This window comes from Pelophylax lessonae (assembly GCF_965119305.1).
Source record: "Pelophylax lessonae genome assembly, chromosome: 13".
In the NCBI taxonomy this organism is placed as follows: Eukaryota; Metazoa; Chordata; class Amphibia; order Anura; family Ranidae; genus Pelophylax; species Pelophylax lessonae.
The window spans coordinates 200,623,100-200,636,784 of NC_138780.1; the positions used below are offsets into that span (position 1 = coordinate 200,623,100).

The 13,685-nt window shown below is 46.8% G+C and overlaps 1 protein-coding gene across 3 annotated transcripts in view; it reads left to right on the plus strand.

Annotated features, from left to right (window-relative positions):
* The window catches only part of CLMN (calmin), a 188,018-nt gene that overhangs the window by 54,996 nt on the left and 119,337 nt on the right, over positions 1 to 13,685 (plus strand). The gene's annotated exons all lie outside the window — the stretch shown is intronic.

Below are 13,685 nucleotides of genomic sequence, written 5' to 3' on the forward strand. Positions count from 1 at the left end.
ACATTGTATATGTGAATGTCCTATAGAGTGATACATTGTATATGTGAATGTCCCATAGAGAGATACATTGTATAGGTGGATGTCCTATAGAGAGATACATTGTATATGTGAATGTCCCATAGAGAGATACATTGTATATGTGGATGTCCTATAGAGTGATACATTGTATATGTGGATGTCCTATAGAGAGATACATTGTATATGTGTATGTCCTATAGAGTGATACATTTTATATTTGGATGTCCTATAGAGAGAAACATTTTATATGTTGATGTCCTATAGAGAGATACATTGTTATGTGGATGTCCTATAGAGAGATACATTGTATAGGTGGATGGCCTATAGATCGATACATTGTATAAGTGAATGTCCTATAGAGTGATACATTGTATAGGTGGATGTCCTATAGAGAGATATATTGTATGTATAAGTGAATGTCCTATAGAGTGATACATTTTATATGTGGATGTCCTATAGAGAGATACATTGTATATGTGGATGTCCTATAGAGAGATACATTGTATAGGTGGAGGTCCTATGGAGCAGTTCATTGTATATGTGGATGTCCTGAAGAGAGATACATTGTATATGTGGATGTCTTATAAAGAGATACCTGATATATGTGTGTGGATGTCCTGTAGAGTGATATATTGTATAGTGCCCCATCATTGGTATCAGTGGGAGGAATAGTGCCCCATCATTGGTATCAGTGGGAGGAATAGTGCCCCATCATTGGTGTCAGTAGGAGGAATAGTGTCCCATCATTGGTATCAGTGGGAGGAATAGTGCCCCATCATTGGTGTCAGTGGGAGGAATAGTGCCCCATCATTGGTGTCAATGGGAGGAATAGTGCCCCATCATTGGGGTCAGTGGGAGGAATAGTGCCCCATCATTGGGGTCAGTGGGAGGAATAGTGCCCCATCATTGGGGTCAGTGGGAGGAATAGTGCCCCATCATTGGTATCAGTGGGAGGAATAGTGTCCCATCATTGGGGTCAGTGGGAGGAATAGTGTCCCATCATTGGGGTCAGTGGGAGGAATAGTGCCCCATCATTGGGGTCAGTGGGAGGAATAGTGCCCCATCATTGGGGTCAGTGGGAGGAATAGTGCCCCATCATTGGGGTCAGTGGGTGGAATAGTGCCCTATCAATGGTGTCAGTGGAAGGAATGTTGTCCCATTGTTGGTGGCAGTGGGAGGAATAGTGCCCCATCATTGGTATCAGTGGGAGGAATAGTGCCCCATCATTGGTGTCAGTGGGAGGAATAGTGCCCCATCATTGGTGTCAGTGGGAGGAATAGTGCCCCATCAATGGTGTCAGTGGGAGGAATGTTGTCCCATTGTTGGTGGCAGTGGGAGGAATAGTGTCCCATCATTAATGTCAATGGATGGACTGGTGCCCCAAGGGCCAGATTAAGACAAGCAAAGGGCCACATCCAGACCTCGAGCTGCAGTTTGGGGACTACTGTTTTAGATCAAACTGACAGCCCAGCAACTGGTATTGTCAATGTATCCTCTCAACCGCAGACCAATCTCGTCTTCTCTTTGCTTCCATGCCATTGGGCACAAATTCTCACAGACTCCAAACCTTTGAGGGAAGCCTTCCCAGAAGAGTGGATCCAGCTCCATAAAGACATGGTGTGACCAGCTTGGTGTGGAGGAACTCGAGTGTTCTGCACAGAGCCCTGACCTCAACCCTACTGAACTCCTTTGGGATGAGTTGGAATGCCAATTGTGAGCCAGGTCTTCTCGTCTTATATCATGACCTCATCTCATAATTGGGCACAAATTCCCAGAGACTTCAGAATCTTGTGGAAAGTCTTCCCAGGAGAGTGGAGGATTTTGTAGCAGCAAAGGGGGCAAATCTATGTTAATGGCCTTGGGAGATGGGGGGAGGGCAACTCCATGTGTTGTTTTTTTTTTTTTTAAGATCTTTATGAAAGTCTTTTGTTTAAAATACATTTTAAAAAGTTACACCAAAATAATCCAAAGCTTTGATACACTTCGACATTCAAGCTTAACATCACAAACATTTGTGCTTAATAATGCAAAAGAAGCCTCTAGTTTTGTGCCATAAGATTTTCTGAGTATCCTGCGACCCCAATCGATCAATACCTAGGATTGCTTGAATCATAAGGTAGAACTATATTTAAATCTAAAAATAATTCAGCCTAAGCAAAACAAGTACACAGTTTGACCTTACAAGGAAGTATTTTGAGAATGGGATGTGGGCATATTCTGACACAGAACCAAAGTCATCAATCAATTGCAGCTGGGCACTCCAAAGGGCAACTCCATGTTAATAGGCCTAAGGGTTTGGGGTGGGATGACCAACAAGCTCATAAAGGTGTGATGGGTAAAGGAACTTGGGTGTCCTGCACAGAGCCCTGACCTTAACCCTACCCTACTCTACACACTATTGGAAGGAAATGGACCAGTGATTGTGAGCCAGGTCTTCTCATTCAACATGACTTCACAAATGGACACAGGTTCCCTCAGGTACCTTCCAAATCTTATGGAAAGTCCAGGATATTATAGCTGAAAAATGGGGCAACACCATATTAATGGCCATGGGAGAAGGGGACAACAGTGCTTTGCGAAAGTATTCGGCCCCCTTGAACTTTTCGACCTTTTGCCACATTTCAGGCTTCAAACATAAAGATATAAAACTGTAATTTTTTGTGAAGAATCAACAACAAGTGGGACACAATCATGAAGTGGAACGAAATTTATTGGATATTTCAAACTTTTTTAACAAATAAAAAACTGAAAAATTGGGCATGCAAAATTATTCAACCCCCTTAAGTTAATACTTTGTAGCACCACCTTTTGCTGCGATTACAGCTGTAAGTCGCTTGGGGTATGTCTCTATCAGTTTTGCACATCGAGAGACCCTTCCTCCTTGCAAAACAGCTCAAGCTCAGTGAGGTTGGATGGAGAGCGTTTGTGAACAGCAGTTTTCAGTTCTTTCCACAGATTTTCGATTGGATTCAGGTCTGGACTTTGACTTGGCCATTCTAGCACCTGGATATGTTTATTTGTGAACCATTCCATTGTAGATTTTGCTTTATGTTTTGGATCATTGTCTTGTTGGAAGACAAATCTCCGTCCCAGTCTCAGGTCTTTTGCAGACTCCATCAGGTTTTCTTCCAGAATGGTCCTGTATTTGGCTCCATCCATCTTCCCATCAATTTTAACCATCTTCCCTGTCCCTGCTGAAGAAAAGCAGGCCCAAACCATGATGCTGCCACCACCATGTGTGACAGTGGGGATGATGTGTTCAGGGTGATGAGCTGTGTTGCTTTTACGCCAAACATAACGTTTTACATTGTTGCCAAAAAGTTTGCTTTTGGTTTTATCTGAGCAGAGCTCCTTCTTCCACATGTTTGGTGTCTCCCAGGTGGCTTGTGGCAAACTTTAAACAACACTTTTTATGGACATCTTTAAGAAATGGCTTTCTTCTTGCCACACTTCCATAAAGGCCAGATTTGTGCAGTATACGACTGATTGTTGTCCTATGGACAGAGTCTCCCACCTCAGCTGTAGATCTCTGCAGTTCATCCAGAGTGATCATGGGCCTCTTGGCTGCATCTCTGATCAGTCTTCTCCTTGTATGAGCTGAAAGTTTAGAGGGACGGCCAGGTCTTCGTAGATTTGCAGTGGTCTGATACTCCTTCCATTTCAATATTATGGCTTGCACAGTGCTCCTTGGGATGTTTAAAGCTTGGGAAATCTTTTTGTATCCAAATCCGGCTTTAAACTTCTCCACAACAGTATCTCGGACCTGCCTGGTGTGTTCCTTGTTCTTCATGATGCTCTCTGTGCTTTAAACGGACCTCTGAGACTATCACAGTGCAGGTGCATTTATACGGAGACTTGTTTACACACAGGTGGATTCTATTTATCATCATTAGTCATTTAGGTCAACATTGGATCATTCAGAGATCCTCACTGAACTTCTGGAGAGAGTTTGCTGCACTGAAAGTAAAGGGGCTGAATAATTTTGCACAACCAATTTTTCAGTTTTTTATTTGTTAAAAAAGTTTGAAATATCCAATAAATTTCGTTCCACTTCATGATTGTGTCCCACTTGTTGATTCTATACAAAAAAATTACAGTTTTATATCTTTATGTTTGAAGCCTGAAATGTGGCAAAAGGTCGCAATGTTCAAGGGGCCGAATACTTTCGCAAGGCACTGTATTAATGGCCATGGGAGAAGGGGACAACACCATATTATTGGCCACAGAGGGGAAGGGGCAAGTCCATAATAATGGCTGTGGTTTTGAAATGGGATGTCCAACAAGCTCATGTAGGTGTGATGGTCAGGTGTCCAGAAATGATCGGTCATACAGCGTAGCAATCCATTCGCAGGACCTCCAGCAATATTTCAGCTCTACAGATGAGTATGGTTTCTAATGATCTGATAAATTTGGAATTTTCGTAGACAGTTGTGTTGGAGTCGCATTGTTTATGGCTGTCCTACTGTTGCATGCAAAACAGCTGCAGGGAAAGATGAATTGTGCGCAGGATGCTGGTAATAGCGCAGTATTATCGGTGATATCATGCTAATTCATGGAGGCTCTGTGGGAACGGCGTGTGTTCTCTGGAAAAGTTTGCGTTATTAATATGAAATTAAAATTGAAATAAGGCCTTGAGGCAGTAGAATGGGGGGATTATTTCCTCCTCTAATCTCCATTATTAATCTGTAATATTACATTTTAATCACTGCTCATTCAGGGAGACAGTAACAATTTATTGGATTGAGATAAAGTCATTTTTTTCAGTGCTGAATAACAGAATAATTATGTGAAAAGCCTGTAATGGTGCTGAGTTCCTGTCTGTGGTCCTGGATGTTGGTGGGTGCAGGGTTCCTGTTCCTGTCTGTTGTCCTAGATCAGTGGTCTCCAAACTGTGGCCCAGGGGCCGGATGCAGGCCTTTGCTTGCCTTTATCCAACCCTTGGGACACTTTTCCTCCCACTGACACCAATGATGAGGCACTATTCCTCCCACTGACACCAATGATGGGGCACTATTCCTCCCACTGACACCAATGATGGGGCACTATTCCCCCCACTGATACCAGTGATGGGGCACTATACCTTCCACTGACACCAATGATGGGGCACTATTCCTCCCACTGACACCAATGATGGGGCACTATACCTTCCACTGAGACCAATGATGGGACATTACTCCTCCCACTGACACCAATGATGGAGCACTATTCCTCTCACTGATACCAATGATGGGGCACTATTCCTCCTACTGATACCAATGATGGGGCACTATTCCTCCCACTGATACCAATGATGGGTCACTATTCCTCCCACTGACACCAATGATGAGGCACTATTCGTCCCACTGACACCAATGACGGGACACTATTCCTCCCACTGACGCCAAATATGGGACATTATTCTTCTCACTGACACCATCGATGGGGAATTATCCTATAATTCTATATTACATTTTCTACCCCCACAGGCCACAGTCTGGCCCATCTAAGGTCTAAAGGGTAATATACTGGCCCTGTGTTTAGAAAGTTTGGAGACCCCTGTCCTAGATAGCAGGCTTTAGGTTCCTTTCAATGGGTGTGGATGGTGATGGATGCTGGGTTTCTCTTCCTGTCTGTGGTCCAGGATTGTGGTGGGTGCTAGGTTCCTAATGTTCTGAAATATGGTGGGTGTTGGTTTCCTGTCTTTGGTCCTGAATGGTTCTGGGTGCAGTGTTCCTGTATGTGGTCCTAGATGGTAGTGGGCTTTAGTTTCCTGCCAGTGGTTCTGGATAATGATGAATGCTGAGTACTTTTCCTGTCCTGGATGGTGGTTGGCTTTAGGTTCCTAATGTTCTGAAATATGGTGGGTGTCAGTTTCTTGTCTGTGGTCCTTTATGGTTGTGGGTGAAGAGTTCCTGTTCCTGTCTGCGGTCCTAGATGCTAGTGGGCTTTAGGTTCCTGTTCCTGTCTGTGGTCCTAGATTGTGGTGGGTGCAGGATTCCTGTTCCTTTCTGTGGTTCTAGATGGTAGTTGGCTTTATGTTCCTGGCCATGGTTTAGGATGGTGGTGGATATTGGGTTCCTTTTTCTGTCTGTGGTCCTTGATGGTGGTGGATGCTGGGTACCTGATGTTGTTTGGAATGGTGGTAGGTGCTGGGTTCTAGCCTGCTATCCTGGATGATAGTTGGTGCTGGGTTCCTGTTTGGAGCTCCAGGCTGGTGAGGGGCTTTAGGTTCCTGCTGGGGGTTCCTGTCTATGGATCTGGATGGTGATGGATGCTAGGTTTCTGTTCCTTTCTGTGGTCCTGGATGGTGGTGGATTCTGGGATTTTGATGTTCTGAATGGCGGTAGTTGCTGGGTTCCACTCTGTGGTCCTGGATGATAGTTGGTGCTGGGTTCCTGTAAGTAATCGAGGATAGTGGTGGCCTTGGGGTTCCTGAATCTGGTCCCGGATGGTGGAGCTTTGTTAGCAAAAGTGTTGTGAATGGTAGTAGATCCTAGATGGTGGTGGACTTTAGGATTTTGTTTTTGGTTCTGAATAGTGATGGGTGCTGGGTCCCTCTTTCTGTCTGTGGTCTTGAATGGTGTTGTGGACTGAGCTTTCGATGTTGGCCTGAATGATGATAGGTGCTGGGTTCCACCCTGTTATCCTGGATGATAGCTGGTGCTGGGTTCCAGTTGGTGGTCGAGGAAAGTGGTGGGCTTTGGGATTCTGTCTCTGGTCCTGAATGGTGGAGCTTTGTTAGCAAATGTGTTGTGAATGATTGTAGTTCCTAGATGGTGGTGGGCTTTAGGTTCCTGGTTTTGGTTATTAATAGTGATGGATGCTGGGTTTCTCTTTTTGTCTGTAGTCTTAGATGGTGTTGTGTGCTGAGCTTTGGATGTTGTCCTGAATGGTGGTAGGTGCTGGGTTCCAGCCTGTTATCCTGTATGGTAGTTGGTGCTGGGTTCCTGTTTGGAGCTCCAGGATGGTGGTGGGCTTTAGATTCCTGCTGGGGGTCCTGGTTGGTGGTGAGCTTTAGGTTCCTGTGTATGGTTCTGGATGGTGATGGATGCTAGGTTCCTGTTCCTTTCTGTGGTCCTGGATGGTGGTAGGTGCTGGGATCCTGATGTTGTTCTGAATGGTGGTAGTTGCTGGGCTCCATTCTGTGGTCCTGGATGGTAGTTGGTGGTGGGTTCCTGTTTGGAGCTCCAGGATGGTGATGGGATTTAGGTTCCTGCTGGGGGTCCTGGTTGGTGGTGGACTTTAGGTTCCGGTGTATGGTTCTGGATGGTGATGGATGCAAGGTTCCTGTTCCTTTCAGTGGTCCTGGATGGTGGTGGGTGCTGGGATCCTGATGTTGTTCTGAATGGCGGTAGTTGCTGTATTCCACTCTGTAGTCCTGGATGATAGTTGGTGCTGGGTTCCTGTTTGTGGTCCAGGATAGTGGTGGGCTTTGGGTTCCTGACTCTGGTCCTGGATGGTGGAGCGTAGTAAGTAATTTCTGTCTGTGGTCCCGGAATGGTGTTGGGTGCTGAGATCCCAATGTTGTTCTGAATGGTGGTAGTTGCTGTATTCCACTCTGTAGTCCTGGATGATAGTTGGTGCTGGGTTCCTGTTTGTGGTCCAGGATAATGGTGGGCTTTGGGTTCCTGACTCTGGTCCTGGATGGTGGACCTTTGTTAGTTTGTCTGTGGTCTTGGATGGTGTTGGGTGCTGGGCTCCTGATGTTGTTCTGAATGGTGGTAGTTGCTGGGCTCCAAGCTGTTATCCTGGATGATAGTTGGTGCTGGGTTCCTGTTGGGAGCTCCAGGATGGCGGTGGGCTCTAGGTTCTGAGTGGGGGTTCTGGATGGTGTGGGCTTTAAGTTCCTGGTGGGCTTTGGGTTTCTGTCTCTGGTCCCGAATCTTGGAGCTTTGTAAAGTGTAGTAATTGGTGGTAGTTTCCGGCCGTTAACCCGCCCATTCAGGAATTTCCGGCATCTCCTCCCACCACCACCACTTTGACCCATTTCTTCTAACATATGACACAAGTGATATATCTGTTTTTATGTAAATAAATGCTCTTGGTACTTTTTAGTAAAAGGTTTTAGCGCAGCTTAATTTATAACACCCTCAGCCCCAATGCAAGCGGTGGGCGGGCTCTTGGGAGGAGTTATGCAAATATCAATAATGTCTTGATGGATGTCAGTCCGGAGGAGTGGGTGTTCCTAGGCAGGCTGTATTTGCATATTTAACGTCCACATGTGATGCTGAGCCTCCATTGAAAGAACTAAAATCCAATGAATCAAAGGGGCGGGCCAGGGACAGCCTGCGGAGGAATGGGGCCCGATGATGCTGGACGTCCCCCAGCCAGGTAATGAGGCGGAGCTCTATCTGACTTGTAATGCTCATTGTGTGAAGCTCACAGTGTGCGGTGAAATCAGAGGAAGCCATTTCTGTCCAGAAGAGGAGCCAATACACCTGTGGAAGGTCAGAGGTCAGATTTAAGGTTAATGCTGTGGGATTGTGTTCCTGGCAGGGCTGCAGATAGAAATCATGGGGCCCTATACAGCCCCCTTCCCCCGGCTGAAATAGACTGAGGACATCGATTTATCAGCCCCTTTTCTCTGTATTCTCAGCTGCACAGATGAATGAATAGGAAGCGCTTTGAGGCTTCCTGTTTATTCACAAGTTGAAGCATAGTGAACAAAGTTTACTATGCTTCAGTGACCAATGGACACAGTGAGTGATTGGTACAGATCGCTCACTGTGTTTATTCAGGAATGGAAGGAGCCTCTTCCCCCACTCTCCATCCTGAAACATCCCTCTGTGTGCCTGCAACAGTTGCCGGCAGGAGAGGAGAGAGAAGCCGGAAGCGCTGCGGGGGGGGGGGGGTAGAGGGTCACACAGGGGGGCCCAGGACAGCAGATGGAAGGGGCGCATGTGCTAGAACCAATTCCTCTGATGTGCAGCCGGAGGGAGAAAGAGGAGGAGAAGCCGGGAGCGCTGCAGGGGAAAGGGGCACACAGGGGGGCCCAGGACAGCAGATGGAAGGGGCGCATGTGCTAGAACCAATCACCCTGCACTGCAGCCGGAGGGAGAAAGAGGAGGAGAAGCCGGCAGCGCTGCAGGGGGAGACACAAGGTAATCAGTGTCTGCACTAAGACAGTACAGACGGTGTTCTGCCGAAAACTCCAACTTGCCGAGATCGCCAACGCCGTTATTTCCGGTGACTGGACACCAGGAATCACCACTTCCGGACCGCCCACTGCAGTTATACCTCAGTACTTTGACGTTAAATAACGGGGTTATGGCAGCAGATAGTAGATATGGTCCGCTTTGCCATAAAAGTGGTCCCAGCGGGGGATTCGCGGTGGGAGAGGTGCCCCCCCTCCCGCCACTTCCCCGTCATCTTCCCCGCTTACTGGAGCCGTCAGTAGCGGGGAAAACGATCCAGTCCTCTCCCCTCCTAGGCAGGAAGTCGAGTGAGGGCAAGCTGGCCCCTTCACTCCACTCTATGGCCTTGGAGGACTGGAGCGACGTCATACGTCACATCCTCCCAAGGGTCTTAAAGGGCCCATTTTTTTTTTTTATGATGAAAGAAAATTACTTTTTGTTTTTTGCTTTTTAGTGTAGATGTGAGGTGTGAGGTCTTTTTGACCCCAGATCTCACATTAAAGAGGACCTGTCCTGTTTATTTCTATTACAAGGGATATTTACATTCCTTGTAATAGGAATAAAAGTGATCAAAAAATGAAAACAAATAAGGTAAAATAAATAAAAAAAAAAAATGATTAAAGCGCCCCGTCCCTCCGAGCTCACGCGCAGAAGCGAATGCATATGCAAGTCACGCCCACATATGTAAACGGCGTTCAAACCACACATGTGAGGTATCACTGCGATCGTTAGAATGAGAGCAATAATTCCAGCCTTAGACCTCCTCTGTAACTCTAAACTGGTAACCTGTAAAAAATTTTAAAATGTTGCCTATGGAGATTTTTAAGTACCAATGTTTGTCTCCATTCCACGAAGGTGTGCAGTTTTGCAGCATGACATGTTGGGTATCTATTTACTCAGCATAAAATTATCTTTCACATTATAGAAAAAAATTGGGCTAACTTTGCTGTTTAGTTTTTTTTAAATGCAGCGAAATTTTTTTTTTTCCAAAAAAATTGCGTTTGAAATACCGTGTGATAAAAAAATATTGCAACGACCGCCATTTTATTCTCTTGGGTCTTTATTAAAAAAAAAAAAAACAAATATATATAAATATATATATATATATATATATATATATATATATATATATATATATATATATAATGTTTGGGGGTTCTGAGTAATTTTCTATCAAAAAATACTGTTTTTTACTTGTAAGTGTCAGAAATAGGCCCGGTCCTTAGGCTTCATTCACACCTGAGCGTATAGTTTTCAGGCGTTTTCTTGGGTTTTTTTCAGGCATTTTTTGCAGGTGTTTGGAGGCAGGCATTGACATCTAACAAAAAAATGCTTGTAATCAGCCAAAAAGAAGCTCATGTACTTTTTTGAGCTTCAGGCATTTTGCTTTAGGTGACAAAATGCTCAGATGTGAACAGGGGCCAGTGAAATTAATGGGATTTTGCTTGTTGGGCGTTTTGCGACTTTAGAGATGAGCGTTTTACGAGCTGAAATCCGCTCAGGTGTGAACAGGGCCTAAGTGGTTAATTGGAGATTTCGAGCGCTTGGTGTTTTCACAGATCACCGGCAGCCTTTACACTCCGGTAGATGCTATAATTAGTGGAGATTGTAAGTCTGCCCGTTAGTTGTCGCCGCCTTGGGGGCGGCCATGTTTTTGGTTACTAGCAGGCGGACTAACAATCTGCATTAATTACAGCGTGTACCGGAGTATACCGTATAGTCTGCCGGTATTCTGTGAAAACACCAAGCAGTAGCCGGGGCCCCCCTTTTGAACAGATGGGGCCCGGACCCAGCACAGGAGGGCTGGCTGCCTTACCAGCACCCCGGATCCCAGGAATGTTCGCGGTTCTCTGATTTACCGTATTTCTCCTTATTTGAGTGTTTTCCATACCAGGTCGGCTGGTTGCACCGTTCTCATTCAGAGGAGAGATTAGGGAGTCAGGACACTTAGGGGTGACATTGCTCCCTATAATGAGGAGAGATTGGGGAGTCAGGACACTTAGGGGTGACATTGCTCCCTATAATGAGGAGAGATTGGGGAGTCAGGACACTTAGGGGTGACATTGCTCCCTATAATGAGGAGAGATTGGGGAGTCAGGACACTCAGGGGTGACATTGCTCCCTATAATGAGGAGAGATTTGAGGGTCTGGACACTTAGGGGTGACATTGCTCCCTATAATGAGGAGAGATTGGGGAGTCAGGACACTTAGGAGTGACATTGCTCCCTATAATGAGGAGAGATTGGGGGTTCAGGACACTCAGGGGTGACATTGCTCCCTATAATGAGGAGAGATAGGGGAGTCAGGACACTGAGAGGTGACATTGCTCCCTATAATGAGGAGAGATTGGGGGTTCAGGACACTCAGGGGTGACATTGCTCCCTATAATGAGGAGAGATTGGGGAGTCAGGACACTTAGGGGTGACATTGCTCCCTATAATGAGGAGAGATTGGGGGGTCAGGACACTTAGGGGTGACATTGCTCCCTATAATGAGAGATTGGGGGGTCAGGACACTTAGGGGTGACATTGCTCCCTATAATGAGGAGAGATCGGGGGGTCGGGACACTTCGGGGTGACATTGCTCCCTATAATGAGGAGAGATTGGGGGGGTCAGGACACTTATGGGTGACATTGCTCCCTATAATGAGGAGAGATTGGGGGTTCAGGACACTCAGGGGTGACATTGCTCCCTATAATGAGGAGAGATAGGGGAGTCAGGACACTTAGAGGTGACATTGCTCCCTATAATGAGGAGAGATTGGGGAGTCAGGACACTTAGGGGTGACATTGCTCCCTATAATGAGGAGAGATTGGAGAGTCAGGACACTTAGGGGTGACATTGCTCCCTATAATGAGGAGAGATTGGGGGGTCAGGACACTTCGGGGTGACATTGCTCCCTATAATGAGGAGAGATTGGGGAGTCAGGACACTTAGGAGTGACATTGCTCCCTATAATGAGGAGAGATTGGGGGTTCAGGACACTCAGGGGTGACATTGCTCCCTATAATGAGGAGAGATTGGGGAGTCAGGACACTTGGGGGTGACATTGCTCCCTATAATGAGGAGAGATTGGAGAGTCAGGACACTTAGGGGTGACATTGCTCCCTATAATGAGGAGAGATTGGAGAGTCAGGACTCTTAGGGGTGACATTGCTCCCTATAATGAGGAGAGATTGGAGAGTCAGGACACTTAGGGGTGACATTGCTCCCTATAATGAGGAGAGATTGGGGGGTCAGGACACTTCGGGGTGACATTGCTCCCTATAATGAGAGATTGGGGGGGGGGGGTCAGGACACTCAGGGGTGACATTGCTCCCTATAATGAGGAGAGATTGGGGGGTCAGGACACTTTGGGGTGACATTGCTCCATATAATGAGGAGAGATTGGGGGGCCAGGACACTTAGGGGTGACATTGCTCCCTATAATGAGGAGAGATGGGGGGTCAGGACACTTAGGGGTGACATTGCTCCATATAATGAGAGATTGGGGGGTCAGGACACTTAGGGGTGACATTGCTCCCTATATTGAGAAGAGATTGGGGGGTCAGGACACTTAGGGGTGACATTGCTCCCTTTAATGATGAGAGATTGGGGAGTCAGGACACTTCGGGGTGACGTTGCTCCCTATAATGAGGAGAGATTGGGGGGTCAGGACACTTCGGGGTGACATTGCTCCCTATAATGAGGAGAGATTGGGGGGTCAGGACACTTAGGGGTGACATTGCTCCCTGTAATGAGGAGAGATTGGGGGGTCAGGACACTTAGGAGTGACATTGCTCCCTATAATGAGGAGAGATCGGGGGGTCAGGACACTTAGGGGTGACATTGCTCCCTATAATGAGGAGAGATTGGGGGGTCAGGACACTTAGGGGTGACATTGCTCCCTGTAATGAGGAGAGATTGGGGGGTCAGGACACTTAGGGGTGACATTGCTCCCTATAATGAGGAGAGATCGGGGGGTCAGGACACTTAGGGGTGACATTGCTCCCTGTAATGAGGAGAGATCGGGGGGTCAGGACACTTAGGGGTGACATTGCTCCCTATAATGAGGAGAGATCGGGGGGTCAGGACACTTAGGGGTGACACTGCTCCCTATAATGAGGAGAGATCGGGGGGTCAGGACACTTAGGGGTGACATTGCTCCCTATAATGAGGAGAGATTGGGGGGTCAGGACACTCAGGGGTGACATTGCTCCCTATAATGAGGAGAGATTGGGGGGTCAGGACACTTAGGGGTGACATTGCTCCCTGTAATGAGGAGAGATTGGGGGGTCAGGACACTTAGGGGTGACATTGCTCCCTATAATGAGGAGCGATCAGGGAGTCAGGACACTTTGGGGTGACATTGCACCCTATAATGAGGAGAGATCGGGGGGTCAGGACACTTAGGGGTGACATTGCTCCCTATAATGAGGAGAGATCAGGGAGTCAGGACACTTTGGGGTGACATTGCTCCCTATAATAAGGAGAGATTGGGGGGTAAGGACACTTAGGGATGACATTGCTCCCTATAATAAGGAGAAATTGGGGGGGTCAGGACACTTAGGGGTG